The sequence below is a fragment of the Abramis brama genome (genome assembly GCF_963993115.1).
Source record: "Abramis brama genome assembly, chromosome: 17".
NCBI lineage: Eukaryota > Metazoa > Chordata > Actinopteri > Cypriniformes > Leuciscidae > Abramis > Abramis brama.
The window spans coordinates 14,134,837-14,151,565 of record NC_139979.1 but is presented as its reverse complement, the minus strand read 5'-3'; the positions used below and the strand labels follow the sequence as shown (position 1 = coordinate 14,151,565).

At 37.8% G+C, this 16,729-nt stretch overlaps 1 protein-coding gene across 3 annotated transcripts in view; it reads left to right on the top strand.

The window, feature by feature from the left end:
• The first annotated feature begins 2,738 nt into the window (after positions 1-2,738).
• The window catches only part of sema6cb (semaphorin 6Cb), a 155,038-nt gene continuing 141,047 nt past the window's right edge, over positions 2,739-16,729 (top strand). For all 3 annotated transcript variants that reach the window (XM_084088151.1, XM_084088150.1, XM_084088148.1), the window contains exon 1: positions 2,739-2,951. The gene's annotated coding sequence lies outside the window, so the exon portion shown is untranslated. The remainder of the gene's footprint in view (positions 2,952-16,729) is intronic.

Below are 16,729 nucleotides of genomic sequence, written 5' to 3'. Positions count from 1 at the left end.
TCAGTGACATTTAATGCCTCAGATGCTATAGCTTATTTTTACTGAGAGAAGTAAATCTGGTTGATATTCATACTGATAACAATTTGATTTTTTTTTTGGATGGATCTATTTTATATATGTTTATATATGTTCTTGGCATTTTCAATATTCTGAATAAATGTTTAAGCATAAAATATTACAGTATGAAAAATGTAATGAGCCAGACAGTACAAATCTAAATTCAAATCAGATTCTATCACAAATTGGTATTCATGAGCTTTTGTTTTGATGATCCATGACACCCCCTCAATCAGATAAAGTCGAGACATAAGGATCAAAAGAAACAAAAGCAATTAAAAGGGAATCTTTGTAAATAATAATAATAATAATAAAAAAAGTCCTGCATTGACAGCTCCCTGACCACTATAGGTTGAGAGGAAGAGAAATGGAAAATGCGTTAAATATTTTGTCAACATCCATTTCAGAAGAGTGTGCAGTCAAAGGATATAGTAGAGCTTTATCCGGACTGAATGAATTTGGATCGCTTTCTTTTCCAGAGAGCTCACCACAGTTACTGGGCTTTTAGCAAACATCCAACTGCCAAAGGAAATTACGGATAAATCTGTCTGTAAATATGCCAAACCAACCAAAAACCCACAGAGTCCGTGAAAAGCATGACAAAGCAAAACACAACGATAATTTCACAGTTTGCACTTAAACATTTTAAACTCTTGCCATGTTGGGAATTATTAATGTTCATGGTTCAACTTTTCTCATATATAATTATATATATGATTGTTGATTTTCTGTTGGGCGGCCGGGCGGGGAAGATGTATTAGACCATATTAAAGAACAACAGGTAAAGTGTAGAAGGCAAAAGAAAATCAACAGAAAAATCACCACCCAACAGAAAATGACACAAATGGATTTTAGAGCTATAATTTAACCCTTGCATTGTGACTGCGCATGTTATTTTTCCCTCTTATGTTTTATTTATGGCACAAAAATAAATAACATGTAAATGAAAGGGGGAAATTATGTTCAAAAACATCACATGGATGTGGACCAGGGGTGGTTCTAGACTGTTTTTAGTCTAAGCCTGTCGTTGTCTGTCGTCTCAGCCGCCTAAAACTATAATCACCCATTTGAAAGATCGGGCCAGTATACGCGCTGTGATAGATTGTTTCTGTGCATGCACACAGAAAGCCGCCTCTCAGACAGCACGCGAGTACACACAATATTATGTCAAAATGCCCGTCTTGACAAGTATCCACAGTCGGCTTTGTCTTGTGAAAACAGTTAAGAAAATATTTTCTAAAATATATATATAGAAAATATATAGCCTCATATACCTTCTGTTTCCTGTTAATAATGTTAATCAAACAACAAAAGAAAAAAAAAGAGAATCACTTACTGCGCTTAAATAACTTCTGTATATGTGTATATTTAATTCATAAAGAAATACCGTTTTACAAACACTGTAAAAGACAGTGTCTTTGCACCGTGTCTTTGTTCTCTTGTATTTACTGTATTTGTGCTATTACTTGTAATTTGTTTATTTGTTATTATTTTAGTATTGCCTTAATATTTGAACTTTATATTAGTTAGGCTAGTATTCGTTTTTGCTGTGATCCGACCAGGCCAGAAGAAAAAAATCCTTAATGTTTTTTTAGCTATAGTTAACAGTGATACTTATTAATGATAATAATATGATGACAATTGTATATGTTTGTTAAACAGTAGTCTAAACGTGTACTGATTTGAACTGTACAGCAGAAAAACTGGTATATAATTCATAAAGTTTTTGTATTGACTTGGTACCAATTTATGTACTGGTAGGGTACTTTTGACTTAGAAATATAGTGGTGCCAATTTACAAAGAGGCACCACTTAGGCAATGGTCTCTTGCCACACATTCTTTCTCACTGAGGGCTAAGCCCCCCTGAAGATCAAATCCTAGAACCGCCCCTGATGTGGACTTTAGTGCCTGACCACTGCAGAACGCCCAGGTTTTATGGTCCATGGCTAAGCTCTGTTGGAAATCTCCTGTCAAGGGAGAACTGAGCTCTTCAAAAGTGCCCACTGAACCAGGATGATCTGCTCTCAGCTTTAGTCCAGAGAACTTATGTGACCAAAACCACACGGTTGAATGTTTGTTCTTCAAAGTATGCTTGTGAGGGTCAGAAAGTAACCAGGGCACAGGTCAAAATTTCCCCAAATATTTAACATGTGTCTGGTTACCAACATTCTTTAAAATATTTTATTTTCTGTTCAACAGGAGAAAGAAACTCGTACAGGTTTGGAACAACATGAGGGTGAGTAAATGATGACAGAATTTTCATTTTTGGGTGAACTATCCCTTTAAAAAAGTGTCAACTGATTTCATGGTGACTTTAAATATTTGACTTACTCAGTGGTCTACACCATGTTTTTGAGGTAAGAAAAAAGAATTGTGCATGCTAAATCTGCTACACATCCACATATTGGAACAAACGGCTTCATTTTATGAGGTAACTCAAAATGCTATGGCCATCAGACTCTTTCTGGCCAGCTGTTTTGGACATGTAATGGACTATTAGTCATGTACAAGGAAGGATCTACAGTTCAAACAGTTCACGTTTTGGGCGGGTTTATGACAAACTTTTAAAGAGAACCATCAAAACACTTCGGCGGTTACTGATTGGACAAGCGACCTGTCACTCGAAAACCAGGGGTGTGGCCTGCGAGCGATCGTTCACAATGTAATAGAGTTTTAGCGCAGTCTTGCTTTTTCATAGGCGTGTGTTAACTGTGTGCCAAGGGGTGCTCCGCACTTACCAATGCGATTAATGAAGACAATGAACCAATTGAGGGAACATTAAACTAACAACCAGCTTTTCCGTTTCGTCTGTTTCATCACGGACGAGCTTCGCGTCTGCAAGGAATCAACCCTCTGCACGAGCACAAAGGACAATTAAAAAAAGAAAGCAAAGGTAAACGAGCTGTTTTTCTCCTTTGCTGGAAGTTTTTCTTCGCGTCTGTTTATATGATTTAAACTCTGACCGTGACAGCCAGCGAAGTTTATGCAGGATGGAAACACACTGCGATATTTTGCACAGTTTGGGGGAAAATAAGCAGGTATCGTTTCAGGTCGGTAAATATTGCAGTCAGTGCCTACATGAAGGCAGCCTTTATTGCTACAGACAGTGCGTTTCTGATCTGATTTACTGCTTATATTTTTTGTTATTTTTTCTCGTTTTAGGTGTAGTTCAAACGTGTATACCCTACATGTATGCATTGGTCTTGATTGCACACCTAAATACAAAACCGCTGGGTTGTCCACTTACAATATCTTAAATGCTGTGACATAGTTGTTGACAACGTGGAACACACATTGGTCATGTTGAGAAACACATAATGACATGTGAAGAATCTCCGTTATCCAGTCAAACCTGTAGTGTTTGCACGTGAAACACTTACCGTGTCTGCGGTTACAAGCTCTGCACGAAAGCCTTCGGTTGTTTAGACAACACGCGCAGCACTCAGTCAGTCGGATGGTAGAACAGAGAGAGAGTAGTATCCTGGTCCAGAGAGATAGACTTGCTGGTTTTGGACTGCTGGTCGGTGGTTTTTAGAGGAGTTTGGCCTTGGACACGGAGCTGAGAGTGCAGTAGGATCTTCATTCAGCGTGTTGCGCACCTTTACCAGCAGTGTGGCGGCGAATTCATTACGCTTACGAACATTTATCGTTTCGATAGTGCAGGAATTGGAATGATTGTTTCCACTGAATAGTTAATAAATAAATGTCATATCAATATCCAAACCTAGTTCTGTAATTGTATTTCTTTTTATGCGTTAGCTAACAGAGTTTTATTTATTGTTGTCACACTTCATTAGATTAAATTTCACTATTCTAAATATCACAGGCTCCTGACTGTTTCATTATTGAACTATTTTTAATGTGCAAATTAATTAAATCTAAATAACAAAATGGCTTGTAGCCTTCGACTATTTTTCAGTTAAGTTTAACTTTACTTCAGTAAGACAAGTAAACAAAATGAAGAGAGAACAAAGAAACGCATTAAGGAACAAAGAGTGCGTGACGTTTTCCACTAGATATCTGTAGTGGGCTTCATTAAAGCTAATGCTTTAAAGTTATCCAGATGAGAGCAGTGAGGTAGTGATTTTCTTTTTTCCTTGCCAATATTTTTCAGTGTTATAATGGACTGCAGGAGGTTTAGGCTGCATATAAACTGCAGGACCTAATGCACAGATCTATTTTGACATATGCAGATTTTTTTTCGTCCCGTCTCTGTGTACATTCACTTGAGACAAAGCCATGTCCAATATCTTGCCAAGAAACTGCATTTTGACGGAGAAGTGCATTTGGCCGTGCGCAGTCGAGTACGCAAGCACTCTAGCTGAGTGCACGCGCATGAGCGTTTAAAAGCAACATTTACTTGTACTTTTAACATCCTTAATAGTTAGTGTGGTATTTTTGTCGTAAGTTTAAAGGTTGACTTTGGTTAAAGTGAAACAGAAATCTCTTTATAATATAACAGTCAGTCTATGCTGTTCGTAGCACAGCCAGAAATTAGCTATTTAAAAAGGACAATGTTTGACCACTGTAATTGATTTTCAGGGTTATTTTTTAAAAAATCTATTATGAGGGTATATTTTTATAACTAGGCTAGCTATATAAAACGCACAGTATGTCGTCCATTTATGTCCATAAAGTGAGCAATGACTGTCATCCATCAAATACAAAAGCATCTGTAGTAATGCACAAGATATAACACAAATGCTTTACTTGAGTACATTGCTGGTACCTTTGTTATAGATCAGTTCACTACAGCCCTGTTCTTGCCCTAAGCATCGCTTAATGTTTGACCGTGCTTTCTTAAAACGCGTTTCCCTGCAAAATTCAGCCGTAAGCAATTGGAGGGTTCATCCCTCCGGGTGCAGGAGGTATATTTATGGCATCTACCCCGAGGTTGCCTTGAATCATCTAAGTGTTATTGAATAATAAATTGCTCACTAAGCTATCATTAGAGATTTTCGTCTGGTATTTTTTTCTTTTTAAAAAAAACGTTTGATAACTGTTATTTAATAAGTGGGTTTGGTCCATAATTGCAATATAAGTGCTCTTAAAATATTCAACCAGTAATTCTAAAGTGGCCCAAGTAGAATTTTAATGGGTTCCAGTATTATGAATACAGTCAGAGAGTGTGATGTTTTCCACTTAAATAGCTTTTCTTTCTGCTTTACTTTGCTGATTTTTAGACTTTTAGATATGTTCATGTATTACAATTGCCATTGAATATACTGTTGACTTTCGTATTGTTTGAGGTCAACGCTCTCTTGTTCTTACTTTCTCTTGCTGAGCACAAAAAAAAAAGAAGATATTTTGAAGAACATTGGGGTCCAAATAACATTGCTCGCAGATTGCTCTGGCTATTTTACAGAGAATATTTCTCAATCATTTAACTGTCATTTTGAAGCAAAACAATCTTGCTGCCAATTTTGTTCGGAATAAGCAAAGGTACAGACATCTCTAGTCCTTGTTTTGGTTAAAAGCCTTGTTTAAACCCTAATGATCCTCTATAATCATTAACCTGTTTGTCTAGAAGGAGATCTTTGATGGTCAGACATATACAGGACACGGGAGACATTTTCCCGTTGAATTTACCTCTGGTTTTGTCTCAGCCCATCATGGCCTCCTCTAGGTAAGGTAATGATGCATATAGCCTGGGTGTAATTTTATTTCCAATTTCCATTGCTGTAGTTTTGCCCTAAATGATGTTATGCCAGTCGTGCACCGTGGATGGCTATGCGCTCCTAATGGCTCTTATAGGTAATGAGAGCTAAAATAACCTTGGTGCCACAATTGGATCAAAGCCATCATACCGTTGTTGTTTTTTCCCTATTTCATCAGATGAGGACAATTTACTTTTGAGACTTGTTACCCTGGTTTAGTTATTCATAGAAATTTTTATGATGGATTGAAACTCTAGAATAGAACAGATGCAGTTCATTTCATTCTCTACATTTGAATGTGAACTAAGCAACTATCGTCTACCTGTTCTGGACCAGCTGTGAGACACAATGGATCGGTTTCAATTAGTTACTCTAGGGAGTTCACTCCGCAGTATAATGGCCCCTCATATTTCATGTTGATTGTTGTAACCCGTAGCAACAGGGTAGGCAATAGCTGGAGATGCACCTGGAGAGGAGGGTTATGAGGCAGTTGGGGTGCAGTGGAATGAGAGCTGTTGTTCCTGCCTGGCTGCCTAAGTCCAGTGAGGGGTCTCATACCCCTGGGGAGTGAATTATTACCTGTCAGACCCAGGGCCTCGGCATCATCCATTATGCAGCCCTCTTGCAGGGGCAGCCAACCCCAGCATGGCAGCGTGCTCAGTTTGCCTTGGCCTTCAAACCTGGCCACCTCTCTCTGGGTGGGTACAACTTGGGGCGTTCCAGCCATTATGAACCTCTCCGGAAGTTGGGAGTCCCGGCATTATATGCAAATACAGGAATGCTAAATAGCTGTACAGATGTAAGATTCCAGCTGAGAGGTCATGGCATCTCTGTCAGGCCTCCATAATCTGCTGTAATGAATGGCATTGTTGTGTTAAACTTTGCTATGAAGTGGTTGGCGGTCGATGATGCTAATGCGTCACACGTTCACACTTTAGGTAATTCTGCTAAAATCTTCAACAAGTCCCAGTCCTATTCATACTCGAGTCTGAGGCAAGCTGACAGGATATTTTTAATGGGGTGGCCAGATTGGGACAGTAAAAATCTTAGGGTGCACAACAGAAAGTCTGTAGCATGGCTTATAATCTTAGGATATGCAGGAAGTTTTGGCTGATAGCTGGCTGCTTTAAAACGCTTCCATGTTCATGCTGCCTTAATTTTAATTTTATATTAGTTAACTTGAAATGTGAAAATAAGTCACAACTTGGATATTTGAGTTTACTAAACATAGTAAACGATAACGGGTGTTATCGCAGGAGTGCAGCTTTGTGTATAGATTTGTGCAGCTTATAATAGCAGTGGACGTGGTCTCTGCTCGCTTTCTGTATTGTATTTTTCATGCTGCAAACTACACATTGCAAAGTTTCTGGACTGACAACCATATTTTAATGTGCAATTGATTTTGATTGACAGTGATAACCATATAGCAATAGACGGAACAAAACTATCTGAATTTTAATAATGGACTCTCACACAGGTAACGTTTCAAGTACGCTGGCTCTTCATCAGAAAATTAAAAATTTGAACCAACAATCCTTTATACTAGGTGATTAATCAAGGATCACATTACTTAAAACTTAAACATTGGCATATTGTGGACATTGACCCTAATCTCAAGAAATGCTTTGAAAAACTACCACGTTTAGCCTAGTATACAAGAGACCACTTAATCTTTGTAATATTTTGATTCGAGCTGATTTAACCCCTCACTCACTTTAAAAAAATAATAATAATAAAGTACCTTTTGGCATTTGTAGATGTAGTTACTGTCAACAATTTAACTTATAAAAATCTTTTAAGCATCCTCATACTGAAATTAAAAAAATGAATAAGAGGCACTAATTCGTGCAAAACTGCCAATGTGATTTGCATGTTGCATTGCTAAATGGGTAAAACTAGTAGGCTAGACCTCCAAAAAACATTTCGGGATGATGACATAGTTGCGCCATTAGAAATCAAAGTCCGGTAGCTCAGCACTTTGCTAATTTTACATTCGGTTTCCACTCAACAATATTTAGGAATAGAATTAGTCAAATGTTCACAGCGTGGAGGTCACATTAATAATTTATTTTGGAAACATGAAACCTTTTGGTTTGTTTATGCATTCTTTGGTTTATGCAGGTATTATTATGATTGTTGTTGTTGTTGTTGTTGTTGTTAGTATTTGTATTAGTATTTTGTATTTCTTTTGCCTTTTGTTCCATGGCTTTCTTCCTTTTCTTTTTTCCCACTTTTTTTAGGTCTTGTGATCCTTGATTAATCACCTGTTAGTATAAAGGCTTGTTGGTTCACATTTTTAATTGTCAGGTGAAGAGCCTGCATGCTCGAGTCCATTACTTGAGAGCATTTATGCTGGTGCTGTGTGTGATTTTTGTCCCGTTTTTTTTTTTTTTTCATTTTTTTTTTTCATTTTTTCAGTAAAAACTGACTGATGTTGATAAAACATGTTTCACAACATCCAGTTCTCCAACAAATGTCTGAACAATCATAGCGTGCCCTGTTTATGGAGTCAATATGTTATATTGATATAAAATTAAATGGACAATTCATTGTAAGTGTTGAAATTAGCAGCCATAATATCTTTGTTTAGGAAACAAATAAAGCAACCAGGGGTCTGAGGGAAGGGAAGGGATTGTATTATACATTTTTAAGGCCAGACAAGTAGTTTATTGAGGGTTGATTTGTAAAGAAGGACTACATGCCTGCGCACATATATATTCAATCGCACATACCTTTGGTCTGAACATGTAATGTGCATATGCGTGAAGTCTGCTTTTCGTGGATTTGCGTTTTTGAGGTTTGCGCAGAGACAACGGATAATCATTTACACCAAAACATTTTAAATATCCACAAAAAATGAACAAAACAACCAAAAACAATAAAAGCAATGGACTCTGTGTCTGTTAACAAAAAAATTCACTTGAATAAATACCAAAAACAATAAATGGATGTAAACAAAATTGCATTTAAAAAAATATTAAACATTAGGCTCAGACATAAATAGTGATACATTCCATAACAGGCAAAACTGCCAGTTAGGACCTTTGTAAACAACTAAAAAAAGCCTCAACAGGCCATATCACACCATTTTGCACTGTCCTCCTGTTACTTTGTCGACTAAACGCCCGAGTGATTGTGTACTGTCGGGAAGACGGAGACGCACTTTATTACGTGTACGCACTGAAAATACTTGGTTAGGATTAGGGGTGAGGAGTGCGTGCGTATTACACGCCATAAAATCGCGTATCATATGCACGCAAAAACTATTTTTGGCGTATAAATGGCACGAGAAATAACATTCGTTGTATAGATACGCATTTTCATAAGATCGGGCTCGCTGTCGCGTTTGGCTTTGAAACCAATTCCATCTTTTTCTCTTTTTTTCCCTCCAACTCACAACTAGCGTCTTCTCTCTCTCCCGGCAGTCGCTGCAAGCAGTCCCGCCGGCGCTTTCCCATACAAAGACCATGTGACTGACAAGCGCCGCGCGCCGCCTCCCCACACAAAGACCATGCAACTGACAAGAGAGTTCACTCCTCATATACGCGAAGGAACCGAGAGTGGTCCTTCAGTCTCTTTGGTAGAGAGAGATAGAGACGAGGAAAACAAACAAGCATGCAAATGGAATTATCGCGGCCGGAAAAATTACCGAGCTCATTTTTTTTATCGTGCGATTAATTGATTTATTGACTATCGCGACAGGCCTACACCAGGCACTGTTTTGTGCAGATAGGCGGAGCGCGTTAAGGGTTTTTCTGTTAGAACGGTGTTGTGTTAGCGGCCCCTAAGTTTATAACTAATGATCTTTGCAACGGAAGTGAATCAATCAATCAAAACTAACTTTAGCTGGAGAATAACTTTATCCAGAGCTGTTGTAAAGCCTAAACAATCTGTTACGGTAATTTCCTATAATCTCTGTAAAGCTGCTTTGAAACAATCCATATTGTTAAAAGCGCTAGCCTATATAAAAGAAGGTGACTTGACTTAAACATTCTGCATGCACAAAATGGGAAGTGAAATGTGTGTATGCTTTTTCAATCAGAATTTAAATAAAAAATTAAAAAAAAGTTGGTGAAATATGTACCACTCATCTGCACACTCACACTATAGACTGAGCGTTCACACCACTGATCTATATAAATGACTGGATTGCTCACTGCGTTTTAAACTGCCAACAGGTGGAAAGCCAACGGAAGTGTTCGAGCTGCCATATTGGTATTCCATACCATGTTCCATGTTCTTCCATACTGTCCTGACAGACATCATTGCTTACAGCTGAAGGGTTACAAATTTAAGAATCTATTTCAAATATGCTTCTGTACATAACATCATGGTAAAGAATCTTTTAAGGTTAAGATCTCAGCAAAGTTGCAATTTCTGTTCTCTCCTTATTGTCAGACTGATGGGATTAGCACACGAATGATTCACTGAGAATCTCACCTTTTGTTCTGCAAATGGCTTTCGGACCCAAATGGCTCTTGGAGCCTTATGCTGATTGAATTAGGATGGGCCAGACCCTCAGTCTAGGGTGTTACCTTAACCTGTATACTTAATTTGCATGCTTTGTTCAGAATCTCCACCTCTATGTAATCCCTCCCCCTTGGAATGTATATATAACTACAATGCATACTGTATTAGAGTTAGATCATGTTGGAAGTACTACAGCAACGTACAGCGGAGTTCTCAATAAAGAATAACTTCCGTTGAACGCGATCCCAACTGTCTCCTGGTCTCTGCTTCGATGAAAGAAAACTTTACAACACAGCCAAAACCTTTACTAAAATCACTTGATTTGCAGCGTATTTGTGGGACAGGATTATTATGTATGTGTTAATTAATTGTTACTGGATGTTATGTAATGTTTATGGCCTTTTTGGGCAGGATAAGCGATATATAGAAATCATTAAGATGGGTGTGTCTACTGCACACTGACGACACGGGTAACTGACTTCACACAAAATGTATTTCTTTATGTAAGTAAATATGGAGGAAATATTAAAGTCCCCCTGTAGTCAATAATTGTATCCCTTAAAGCTCAACTTTGATCACCAAAATTACATATTTAAACGTTTTTTCCTTGGAATTTTTTTTTTTTTTTTTTTTTCATGCCTGGAAATAGCTTGAATGTAAGTCTACACCCTTGCCTCATTTAAGTATACGCGGTTCTATATAATTAGCCCTGTCTCCACTCACTCACACCAGCTCAGAGACCCACTCGTTGTCGTTCACACGTTGACGTGATTGGTTACAAGGTAATTTGTGATATCAGAAACACCAGCGATTTCAAACCGCGTTTTTGAGCCTGCTTTGGTTCACTGCCATTTTAAAGAGAAAATACTCAGCAATGGTGTTAACTTATGAATTTGCACATGGTTTGTCTTAAAGCATATTAAAAACACCACATAGACATATAAACAACATTAAAAGCTAGATTTTCACCACAGGAGGACTTTAAGCATGGACATATATCTGGGATTATTAGCAGAAATAGAAATTTGAATATACAAAAAATATCATCAGAAATTGATATTATCAGATGACTTCCTATTAATTCAATAGAATGTGATGGAACAAATACCAGTATGGTAGCGTGGTGGCTTCACTTTTTATGATGTCATGAGCAATCCGGTCATTTATATAGATCAGTCGTTCTTACAATATTTTTAAATTCTAAATTTACTTCTATTCTAAAACAATACAAGAATACTGAATAATTTTAGCAATGTAATGTGACAGCACAAATGTCATTTAGTCTGTGTCTTGTAAGGCTAAAGCCAGTAGTATCACATGGATGGGCATATGGAGGTTATATGCAGCTCAGAATATGCATAGTAAAACTAGGTGCTGTAAGCTTCATATGGTTGATTTGGGGATCAGACGGGGTGGGGATGCATGTACGCACAATCTTCCGCTGACTAGGATTTCTATGTGAAATTTTGCACTGGTTCTAACTTCTGAGCTACAGTTTTACAAATCTGAAAGGTTTTCTGCATATAAGGCCTCTGATTTTTCCTGCACATAATCAGTTCAGTTTGATTTGGGAAGAGGAAATTATGTTTGTATTGTGGCATAAAGTGATTGATTCTTGTCTGAAAATGTTTTTTTCATTTAAAACTCTTCTTAGCTTTATTACTGGGGGAAAAATGGCCAACCTTTGGAGGTGTTAGTTGAAGCATGTGCTTTCACTAGTAGCAGAACTAGATCTGGGCTGCGAATCCTGGGTGAGTAAGCATTAAACCTAGTCAAATAAATAAAAAGAGTGATGTAAAACTGAGAGCGAGTTACAGGCCTCAGCCCTCAGCTCCCTTCTGCCTTTGGACACACTGCCTGGCTTCCAGCAGATTTGTAAGCCATTTTTCAGAAACTTTAACCTCTTGTCAAACATCACGCGCAGAACCACAGCAGCCACAGATGGAGAGAGACAGAGAACTGGCCACTCCTGCAAAGCACGCTGAGATGGAGTGTGTCCAGACACTACACAAAGACAGAGATATGTTTGCAAATTAAGAGAGATTACACGCAGAAAAACGAAAGGCCGTTCGCTTGCTGAGTACAACAGCTTTGTTAATTACAAATGATGTTTCATTCATTTCCATGTGCGTAATGAGTTGCGTGTAGGTGCAGCAAGTTAAGACAAAATACATTTGAAAATCCTCATCACCAACAGATGTCTGTTGAGGTCCAAAGCAAGGGTTTTTTGTTCCTTAGATGACATGGCGGCGATTGCATTTTTTCTATCAAAAGCTGTTGTCGCTTAGACTGTGATTACAAGGATTACCTGAATAATATTTTTATCTTATATTTTCATTTGAATTTATTTAATAATTTATTAATAGTATGAATGCACCTATTAAATGTATAAATGGTAGTTTTGGGCATCAAAATATTATAATATACACCATAAAGAATGGATCATTATGAGATTTGCTCAATATTACATTCAATAGTGTTATTAAATTAGTGTTTTTAAGTGAGGTATAGATGATGTCAAAGGTAACTGAAATAAAACTACTGAAATGTAGTGAAAACGAGCACGCACAATAAAAAAAATCTACATTTATGGCGGATACTTATACATTATGTATTGCACGTTGCAATTAAAAGCAGTTATAAACCTGTCTTTAAATAGGTGAGACATTTGACCTTGTAAATATCATAAATTTTTTTCTGTCGGTTCCATGAAAACAAAAAACACCATGTGGATTACATAGTCAGGCACGCATTGTGATTCATGAGGAAAAAAGTTGCTGCCTACACAAACTGTCATCTTTAAGAATGGAAGACTAGCTGAGTAATGCGAGCTAAATGGAGACTGAGTGATAACCATGTGAAATCGCTGGTGTGTGTCATTGTTTTTATTATTTCTTTTTTCTAGCGAATTTCGTTTTCCACCTGATTATGGAGTCATGATTACTCCGTTTTACCTCATTTGAATATTCAACCATATCCTCAGCCTCCAGACTCCACACAGGCACCTTTTTGTACTCGTCACATTGGAATGCTAAAATTCAAAGCTGAGCTCACTTCCACGGGCAAGTGTGTCCAGAACAGCTTTCCTCCTCAAACCGCCATCCAAAGCCAGCACCACCCCTCCTTCTCCCACCCCAACCTGCATTACGAACTGCAGCTTTCGGTTTTAATTACTGTTCTCCATACATACAGGTTATTGATTGTCTCACTCCAGGGTGGTGGGCTTGGGGTTGCTCCTGATTGTGCTTTAAATGATCTCTTAATCACTTTATAATGGAACAACTCTTCCTGCTGCATTGATTACCTGCTTGTGCTGGAATTGTTGTGAGCCTTCAACTTTCTAATCTGGTTTTGAACTCTCTGGGCTCCTTTATAATATGTTTATTTCCCAGAATGCCTCGGGAAATAGGTAATGTTAACTGTTCTTCCCACTTGTGGTGGAAGATTAAGCATTGTTCATACATGGATAATCTGATATAGGATATTATGAAGCCATTTATGTTGCTTTCATCACCCTCTAATGAATTTAGACGATGGAATCTGATTTAAAGAGCTTCCTTCCAGGGATTTGCAATACTTCACATTTTTTAAATCAACTAGTCGGTGGGTTGACTGAACTGGAAGCCCTGGATAATTAACCTGCTTTCGGGTTCACCTGATGGAAGATTGGATGGGTTTCTTAGGGGGTGTTTACATAAGACTGGTTATTGTATTGCGCACAACAGAAGGGGAGCAGGGGTCTCGAGATGCACTTTTAAAATTGTGGGATGAATTTAAAGACTTTTCTATGAGGGTTTAGTTTGTACAAATAAATAAAACACGACTGCTATTAAGACATTTTGGCCTGGTTTCACAGACAGGGTTTTCAGTTAATACAGCTCAAACATCATTTTAGTCTGGGGACTAGCTTAAGCCTTGTCTGTGAAACTGGGGGTTAGTTTTTTTGTATCGTTTGATATTGGATATTTAATTGTGCATGTTAATTTACTAAATTTAATTGTGCATGTTAATTTACTAAATTTATTTCATATACTATACTATACTATACTATATTATTATTATATGATTTTTTTTTTTAGATTGCTTACTTATTTAAAGGCAGGGTAGGCTAGGCAGGATTTTTCTAAAAAACTTTTTCCCAAATTTGTTTAAACTGTCTTTATATACCAATACATAATTAAAATGTAAGTACTCTGAAAAAGAGAGTATAAAAATCGAGTGTCTCTAGTCCTCTCAGGGCTGCAATAAACACAGCTACTTATTCCATTCACTCCCACCCCCTCCCTTCTGGGCTCCTTCCAAAGCCACGCCCCCAAAACGCATGAACGCGCGATGCCGACCGCTTAGCTGGAGGAGGACGCGTTTGCCAGCGCCGAGCGGAGAGGAACGCAGTGCATGTAGTGACATCATGTCAGAATCACATGTAATAAAATACCTAACTTTATCATTATGAATATAAACAACTAACATGGCTGTTAGTACTCACTATCAAGCTAGCATATCGATACTGGTAAAGTTTAAAATATATTGAGTTTGATTCGGTAACGAGCTAGTAACATAAGGCAAAGCTAAAAACAGGTTGCATTGATGCACGTTTTCCCATTACCATCAGTTACACTGTGATTAAGGTACATTTTGTGTAAGATTCATAACGTATACGGTGTTTTGCATGTAAGAGCTTCCACGATGAAAGCACTGTTGGCTCTTATGAGGACTAACATTACACTCCGGAGACAAGTAGCCTACCTTTCTACCTTACTAGTTCCTTTTTTTGCCTTGTTTGCCTTCGTTGACTATATATGCAGGTACTGGGAATTTTGACTGCTCTTTCTCTGCCATAATTGTGATTCTTCCTAGCTTCCGTGCCTCTTCCCCTCCTCGAGTCAAACGGGTGCGCGCATGTGGGCAGCTCCTGTAGCAGCAGGGGTGGTAGCCATGGTAGCAAGGGAGAGTGACAGTCGTTCAGCCAATCATTTCATTCGTTCCGAATGGAAATAAGTAGCGGTGTTTATTGCAGCCCTGAGAGGACTACAGACACTCGATTTTTATACTCTCTTTTTCAGAGTACTTACATTTTAATTATGTATTGGTATATAATGACAGTTTAAACAAATTTGGTCTTTAAAAACACTACAATTTAAAAACACTTTTAAATGTAATCTTTAGCAAATCTCAAAATGGGATATCTATTTTTAATACTGTTTTTCAATGTTGTGATGCCTGAATTCATTTATAGCATTTAAAACAATTGATTTTTTTTTACATTTAAACTATTTAGAACAAATAGTGTAAATGTATTGGTGTAATAATTAGCATCAGCTTCTTGGTATCAGCTAGAATTTTAATATTGCTACATCTCTGAGATAAACTAATCAGCCTCACTAAACGTTGGTTATTGATTCTGTGTTTGCTTTAATGCTGGAACTGCCGATTGTTTTTTAAAAAGTTCACAAAGCTCCCAAAATGGAAGCAAGTAAACTCTCACAAATGGTGATACACAAACAAGCGTGACTCAGAGAAAGCAAAACTTTTAGCATTTAGCGTTTAGCATTATTGACATTCTCTGAGGGAGAAAAAAAAACCTTTTATATATGTGTTTTATATTACTCGCATGACGGTGACCTTTAAAAGTCTGAGTGTTTCAGGTTTGTTTGTGTTTTGTTTTACTGTAACTTTTATAGGCAGCTATAAAGAGCATCTGAAATTCGCTCATCAGAGTTAGTGCTGGATAAATGACTTGACTGCCTCACTGCATGTTTTTAAAATGAAAATTTTTATGGCTCTAAAGAGTGAAACGGAGCAGGAAATTACAGCCTGAAGATAAGGAGATTCTCCTTCTCACAGAGGCCGTGGAATCTCAAGGTACCGCAACACCACCCGTCACTCAACCTGGACTAGCATTCATCAACCCCAAAACACAGCAGAAGTTCAATTTATTTTGTGTGTGCATTGGGGCACGCAGACTAAAACCTTGTATCGTGCAACTGAGTTATTTATATATATATATATATATATATATATATATATATATATATATATATATATATACACATACATACATACATACATACATACATACATACATACATACATACATACAGTGAGGAAAATAAGTATTTGAACACCCTGCTATTTTGAATTTTTATTCCTGCTGAGAAACACGGAGTTTGAGCTCCCTCCACAGATACTCTATTGGGTTTAGGTCTGGAGACTGGCTAGGCCACGCCAGAACCTTGATATGCTTCTTACAGAGCCACTCCTTGGTTATCCTGGCTGTGTGCTTCGGGTCATTGTCATGTTGGAAGACCCAGCCTCGACCCATCTTCAATGCTCTAACTGAGGGAAAGAGGTTGTTCCCCAAAATCTCGCAATACATGGCCCCTGTTATCCTCTCCTTAATACAGTGCAGTCGCCCTGTCCCATGTGCAGAAAAACACCCCCAAAGCATGATGCTACCACCCCCATGCTTCACAGTAGGGATGGTGTTCTTGGGATGGTACTCATCATTCTTCTTCCTCCAAACACGTTTAGTGGAATTATGACC